The 6,704-nt window shown below is 41.3% G+C and overlaps 1 protein-coding gene and 1 long non-coding RNA gene across 2 annotated transcripts in view; one reads left to right on the forward strand and one right to left on the reverse strand.

The window, feature by feature from the left end:
* Window positions 1-607, forward strand: part of LOC138952499 (flavin-containing monooxygenase 5-like) — a 22,184-nt gene extending 21,577 nt beyond the window's left edge. Inside the window, exon 9 of the mRNA XM_070324187.1 lies at window positions 1-607. This exon is cut by the window's left edge and continues 816 nt beyond it. The gene's annotated coding sequence lies outside the window, so the exon portion shown is untranslated.
* A 700-nt stretch (window positions 608-1,307) lies between these two features.
* Window positions 1,308-5,195, reverse strand: LOC138952502 (uncharacterized). The gene is made up of 2 exons (XR_011451386.1): window positions 4,118-5,195; window positions 1,308-1,749 (listed from the first exon to the last, which is right to left on the reverse strand). It is a non-coding gene; the product is annotated as an uncharacterized lncRNA (long non-coding RNA).
* Between the last annotated feature and the right edge of the window lie 1,509 nt (window positions 5,196-6,704).

Raw genomic sequence — 6,704 nt, forward strand, 5'->3', positions numbered from 1 at the left:
AGCGTTCAACAAATAATCAGTAACTAATTTTATGTCGAGTTGTGAACTCGGTTTGTATTCAGCATTTATCGAACATCGAACCCTACGTTTACACGAAGGTAGGAGCTGACCAGTCTCGATAGCTAGAGTTTCTGGAGAAGCATATCGTAAAATCCTCCGAAAATCTTATTTTCGAAAATTACACGTATCTGTGTATTTGTTCTGTCTTGGTTTACCTTCGCACGGAATTTGAATTGTTGTATTGTGTTTTGCAGTTTTTGTCATCCGTTATATCTTGCATTATTTATAATAATAATAATAATAATAATAATAATAATAATAATAATAATAATAAATGAGCATTTATATAGCGCAACATCATAACTTTTAGTACTGAGTTTGTGTTTCTTTCTTTTCTTTTGAATATGCATAATATTGTAAAGGCTATTGCAAAAATCAAAGCAACAAAGGTAAAACCAAGAAACAGGTACCTTGGCAAATAGGGCATATTAAGCGCATCGAGTTCTTTTCGACAAGAGGAATTGCAGGTACGCGAAGGCTTTCTTTTTTTCTCAAAAGTTAAATAGGGGATGTGTTATATGAATATAGTAAACATATTACAAACTTGTTTTTGATTATTTGTCATAATTTGATGGTGAATGTCTTGGCTATCTATATCTATATACGGCTTGTGTATGTCTGTCTGTCTGTCACTTCGCGATGCACGGCCAAAGTTCTCGATGGATCTGCTTCAAATTTGGTGGGCATATTCAGGTAGACCCCGGACACAATCTGGTTGATGAAAATTTTCAACACGTGCTCTCAGCGCGCAGCGCTGAACCGATTTTGGTTTTTATGGTTTTTCTGTACATCCATTCCCAGTAACTCTTCCTTATCTTCTCCAGTGTTTTGCGCGTTTATCTCCCTTCCTTCGTGTGGCGTCAATCGCGTACGGTGCGCCACTCACCGGCGTACGGGTATTCGGGTATTCGGGTATTCGGCTCTACTTCTGCCCGGCGAAGCCGGGTATTCATCTAGTACTGTATACATACCTACACACGCACGCACGTCTTTCTCTTCTTGTTTCGATGTCTGTGTGCTTGTACGCGCGTTAGTGCCTTTGTGTGTGTGTGTGTGTGTGTGTGTGTGTGTGTGTGTGTGTGTGTGTGTGTGTGTGTGTGTGTGTGTGCGTGCGTGTGTGTGTGTGTGTGGTTGGATGTGTGGTTATGTGTGTGTTTGTAAGTGTGAATGTATGTGAGAGAGAGAGAGAGAGAGATAATTGGTTCTATCCTTTTTAATCATCAGCAGCAAATGAGCCGTAAGCAAAATTTCATTTACTGCGAGTTCTTTTTATTTTGTCTTCATAAGGAGAGCAATGTTATATCAAATGTACTCATCGAAACAATCTGTAGGCAACGTCACATCGATTTTCTGAATCAGCACAACTGTTTTGTCTGATCGCACCTCAACCATTTTGAACAAAATAATCCGAGCATAGTCATAAAAACATATGGCAAAACCGGTCTTGAATACGATGTTTTCCGCCTCCGATCAGGATGTGGAAACAGCACGTCTATTTCTTGGCTGGGACCGCGGCGCCATAGCCGTAGTAGTTGTCGTAGTTGTTGTTGCTGTCGCCGACACCTTCACCAGCTAACTGATCGAGGTAGGCTTCGAAGTCGCGAAGAGACTGCTGGGACTCTTCTACTTGACGTTTCAGATCCGCCAGCTCTGCTCTCAGTTCGGCAAGTCGGGACAAGGTGCGATCCACTGGAGAAGAATCATTTCACATTAATTTTGTCATGTTATGCTAAAACATTGTACACGATCATGTTAAAGGCACAGTGCTTCTCGTGAAGCCAGATGTGGCCAGGATTTTGGTTGATTTAAATATACGGTATTTCCCGTGAAAGGAATTCTGCTCACTATCACATATTAGCCCAGGATTTTGGTTGATTTAAATATACAGTATTTCCCGTGAAAGGAATTCTGCTCACTATCACATATTAGCCCAGGATTTTGGTTGATTTAAATATACAGTATTTCCCGTGAAAGGAATGCTGCTCACTATCACATATCAGCCCATGATTTTGTTGATTTAAAGGCACAGTGCTTACCGTGAAAACAATTGTGCCCCCCATCTCAGATGTGCTCAGGATTTTTGTTGATTTAAAGCCTACACTCCTTAACGTGAAAACAGTTGTGCTCACTTCCTCAGATTACCCCATGATTTTATTGATTTAAAGGTACAGCCTTCCCCGTGAAAAAAGTGCTTATCTCAGATGTGCCCAGGATATTTTTTGATTTAAAGGAACACTCCTTTACGTGTAAACGATTCTGGCGAATATCTCAGAATATCTCAGATCTGCCCAGGCTACCACATGGGAACAAATTGTCCTTATCATTAGACACATTCCAGAAATCTTCACCATGGCTGCTTTCTTTGAAGAGCGGGTACTTTTTGAGTCACTTGAGAAAAAGTGACTCTATGTAATCGGTCAGTGTTAGTCTGTCCGGCCGGCCGTCCGGCCGGCCGTCCGGTCGGCTGTCCGGCCGGCCGTCCGTAGACACCACCTTAACGTTGGACTTTTCTCAGAAACTATCAAAGCGATCGGGCTCATATTTTGTTTAGTCGTGACCTCCAATGACCTCTACACTTTAACGATGGTTTCGTTGACCTTTGACCTTTTTCAAGGTCACAGGTCAGCGTCAAAGGAAAAATTAGACATTTTATATCTTTGACAAAGTTCATCGGATGTGATTGAAACTTTGTAGGATTATTCTTTACATCAAAGTATTTACATCTGGAGCCTTTTACGAACGTTATCAGAAAAACAAGGGAGATAACTAGCCTTTTCTGTTCAGCAACACACAACTTAACGTTGGGCTTTTCTCGGAAACTATAAAAGTGACCGGGCTCAAATTTTATGTGAACGTGACTCATTGTGTTGTGAATAGCAATTTCTTCCTGTCCATCTGATGCCTCATATAATATTCAGAACTGCGAAAGTGACTCGATCGAGCGTTTGCTCTTCTTGTTGTTAAATTAATTTTGCACATTGCCATGATTTTAGTCACAAAATTAGGCTATAAATTTTGTTATCTGTCCAAATGTAGGGATGTTCTTATCCCATGTAGAACACTGGACTGATCTGTGGTGATTTACAAACTGATGTACACGGAAAGGAAGGCACCTTTATACCATCTAACATTATCAACCGAATTTTCTGGTTCATAGTGAGAGCGTTTAATAATTGGCTTGCGTTTCGGTGGAAAATTGAAAGATTGCAGTTATCATGGACTAGGCCAGAATCAACTAAAGCCGTTTATATCTTCGATTCATCATGACAAACTCGAGACATTGATAAAATCAATGGATCTGTCTCCCCTAATCCATATCTTCATGACAGGGATTCTGTGGGTAGCTTGACTGACTTGCAACCAAGCCGACTGTTCACCGTAAATATTTAATGCGCCAATGATCGATGACGACTTGGCATAAGCCCTCGATTGTCAAGGAATCGCATGAGAATGTTTATTGGCAGCGTTTGGTGGGACAAATTTTAAGCAATAGTCGTTCTGTGAATAACTGATCTGAAACGACGATGGTAGGTCGCTGCAGTTACAGAAAACTTATGAAGCCAGATGATAGACTTAATATCACAATCTTCGCGAAAGATTGTTACAAGGACCAGGCCGCTAAAAAGACCATCGTTTCACATTCATTTTATTCTCCCCTTTGCTTCGTTACATCTGAAAACTTGTAGGGCTATTTATTTTTCGATAAACACCCAGCAACGAAACAAATAACTAGCCAGTAACAGCCTGAATCCTCGATAGCTCATGGGTTGAGAAGCTGTTCTTGGTGGGAACTACTTTTGCCACTCAAAAGTTCCGAACGCTCTAATGTACGAAATATAAATTTCTTGATTAAACAATACAAATATACATTTAAACTAGCAACTACAGGCTTGAACTCGCTGAAGCTTGCATTTTTCATGATCCGCTAAATTCGACCATTATTTTTAATATTCACTGAGACTCGACATGTAACCTCTACTTATACACCTTTAAAAAAAAAACACACAAAAACCAACGAGTAGCGATCCTAAAAGAAGGTGAATGCATGTAGACTTACCGTCGTAGTCCCCGTTATTCTCGTCAAGTGCAGGATCTGGGCGAGGGTTGTAGCTGTCGTAGTTGCTGGCGCTAGCGTAGTAGCTGTCGGTGTTAGCCGTTTGACCGTCGCTGGAGTCGTCAAAGTATGTGTAGGGTTCGTATGAGTTGGTTGCGGAAGAGTATGGGTCATAGGAAAAGGAGTATGCATCGGTAGAGTAGGGTTCATCAGCGAAAGATTCAGAGGAGCTGTATGTGTAAGGTTCATAAGATGAGGAACTGTACAGTGCCCAAGAAGCAGAGCCGTAGTCGTTGTTGCTACTGCTGGAAGGGCCCTCAATATTGTCGTTGTTGCTATTAGAGGCTGTGCGACCATTGAGCTCTGGCAGATTGTCAGTTGGGAAATCTGCAAAAAAAAGTTACCAGGAGAAAAAAAGTTGTGAGGCATGATATTTTCATCAAAACACACACACACACAAATATACGCACGCAAATGCGTATATGCGCACAGACATTCCTAAACGTGAGCTTCTGCTTTAATCTAAAGTGAACCTAATATGGACCTGGTCCTAATAGTATGGACCACCTTCTGTTCTGACAAACTAACGGTGCTAGAGCGCTCAAAACAATTTCGTTCGCTGCAGTAATTTACCCTATCTGGATAACTTGCACATGACTATACAGTTACAGACGCACAAGCCACAAAAGCGTTCGGCTTTTTATATTTAAAAAACAAACATTTTTAGCAGCGTTCACTTTAAATTTGACGCTTAAAACGAACTAGCTGATGTCCTCAGACAAAGCTATGAACACACACAAATATGGACCACATTCAACAACTAAAAGAAAAAGATAAAGGCTGGTTTCAGTCATTCATTACACACACACACACACACACACACACACACACACATAGGTGGTTTTACAGTCATTTGGGGTCGGCTGTGTATCAAAATGCCATCTTGCTCAAAACACAGGCATTTGGGGTCTCTTTTGTTTTAAGTGTTAGAAAGTTTCTTAAAACTTCAATGAGCGTTAAATGCCATTTTAAAGTGTGAAAACTCATTTCAGGAGGTTATTACATAAAATGCAACCTCCAGCGTGATTTTTAGAAAAACAGACATTTGGGGACGATGTTTGCTGTACAGCAGTCAAATGGGGACGTATGTGTACAAAAAGTGCAGAGCTAGAATTATGTTATCGGTGCTATGAATGTTTTAGGTGTTAGAAAGTTTGTTAAAACTTCAATGAGCGTTAAATGCCATTCTAAAGTGTCAAAACTCATTTCAGGAGGTTATTACATAAAATGCAACCTCCAGCGTGATCTTTTAGAAACAAACAGGTATTTGGGGACGATGTTTGCTGACAAGCAGTGAAATGGGGACGTCCAAAAGTGCAGAGCTCCCGCAGAGCTATATGAATGGTTTCATCACATACATGGCGCTAGGCGACATATGTTGTGAAAAATTTTACAAATCACGTTTTTGCGCCCGATATTTTCTTGTCATCTCCAAAGTCAAGGGACAAACACGAAATTCCTTGACTTTTGGGGTAGCGCGACTCTGTTAATTTTAAGAATTAAAAAAAAAAAATTCATTACTAGGATGTCCCATCGTTGGGAAATTCCGGTCGCTTCCTCCGAGTGGAAAGCTAGCAGTGACAGAGTCGCACTACCCCAAGTCAAGGGATCTATTAGTCCTGTTTCGCCGTTATCCCAATTCGCCCCATCCCATTTTGGCGACATTTCTCAGGCCAAGTGTCATTTTACCACCATATCATGTACCATTAGCTCCACATCCCATTTTGGCGCAATCCCGTTTCGCCGTTAGCCCATTTCGCCCCCATCCCATTTTTGCGACATTTTACAGGCCAAGTGTCATTTTACCACCATGTCATGTACCATTAGCTCCACGTCCCATTTTGGCGCAATCCCGTTTGGCCGTTATCCCATTTTGCCCCCATCCCATTTTTGCGACATTTCATAGGCCATGTGTCATTTTACATGCCATTCTAAAGTGTCAAAACTCATTTCAGGAGGTTATTACATAAAATGCAACCTCCAGCGTGATTTTTTAGAAACAAACAGGTATTTGGGGACGATGTTTGCTGACAAGCAGTGAAATGGGGACGTCCAAAAGTGCAGAGCTCCCGCAGAGCTATATGAATGGTTTCATCACATACATGGCGCTAGGCGACATATGTTGTGAAAAATTTTACAAATCACGTTTTTGCGCCCGATATTTTCTTGTCATCTCCAAAGTCAAGGGACAAACACGAAATTCCTTGACTTTTGGGGTAGCGCGACTCTGTTAATTTTAAGAATTAAAAAAAAAAAAATTCATTACTAGGATGTCCCATCGTTGGAAAATTCCGGTCGCTTCCTGCGAGTGGAAAGCTAGCAGTGACAGAGTCGCACTACCCCAAGTCAAGGGATCTATTAGTCCTTTTTCGCCGTTATCCCAATTCGCCCCCATCCCATTTTGGCGACATTTCTCAGGCCAAGTGTCATTTTACCACCATATCATGTACCATTAGCTCCACATCCCATTTTGGCGCAATCCCGTTTCGCCGTTAGCCCATTTCGCCCCCAACCCATTTTTGCGACATTT

This window comes from Littorina saxatilis, linkage group LG17 (genome assembly GCF_037325665.1).
Source record: "Littorina saxatilis isolate snail1 linkage group LG17, US_GU_Lsax_2.0, whole genome shotgun sequence".
NCBI classification, from domain to species: domain Eukaryota; kingdom Metazoa; phylum Mollusca; class Gastropoda; order Littorinimorpha; family Littorinidae; genus Littorina; species Littorina saxatilis.